Source organism: Charadrius vociferus, unplaced genomic scaffold (assembly GCF_000708025.1).
Source record: "Charadrius vociferus isolate BGI_N301 unplaced genomic scaffold, ASM70802v2 scaffold128, whole genome shotgun sequence".
In the NCBI taxonomy this organism is placed as follows: Eukaryota; Metazoa; Chordata; class Aves; order Charadriiformes; family Charadriidae; genus Charadrius; species Charadrius vociferus.
Window position 1 is genome coordinate 11,851 of NW_009649443.1, and position 354 is coordinate 12,204.

General features: G+C 63.6%; 1 protein-coding gene across 1 annotated transcript in view; it reads right to left on the reverse strand.

Annotated features, from left to right (window-relative positions):
- KIRREL (kin of IRRE like (Drosophila)) overlaps positions 1-354 on the reverse strand; it is a gene marked incomplete at its 3' end in the record, with an annotated part of 16,953 nt that overhangs the window by 7,768 nt on the left and 8,831 nt on the right. The window lies entirely within an intron of this gene.

Genomic DNA, 354 nt, shown 5'->3' on the forward strand with positions numbered 1-354 from the left:
CTCCTGGCGCAGACCCCGCGGGGTGGCTGCACGTGGGGAGGTGTTTCGTACCTAATCCCGGGGGACCACGAGGACAGCAATGTGACCGGGAAGCCAAAACCTTCCCTCCAAATCTCATTCCAGCAAGTTCCTTGTCCCCCAGCTTCGCAGTCAGTGACCGGGCGAGTGTTATCGCTGCAGGCAGCGAAACGGTGTGTGGGGGGTGTCCCCATTGCTCCGGCTGCCCAGTGCCTCCCAGTCCCTTGAACTGGGGGAACCGGCTGAGCTCCCTGCTCCCGGCGGGTTTGGTTTGCTGTGGCTCAAAACATTCGCCAAACCCACAGAGCCAGGGCGGGAGCGTGGCGGGGATGGGGT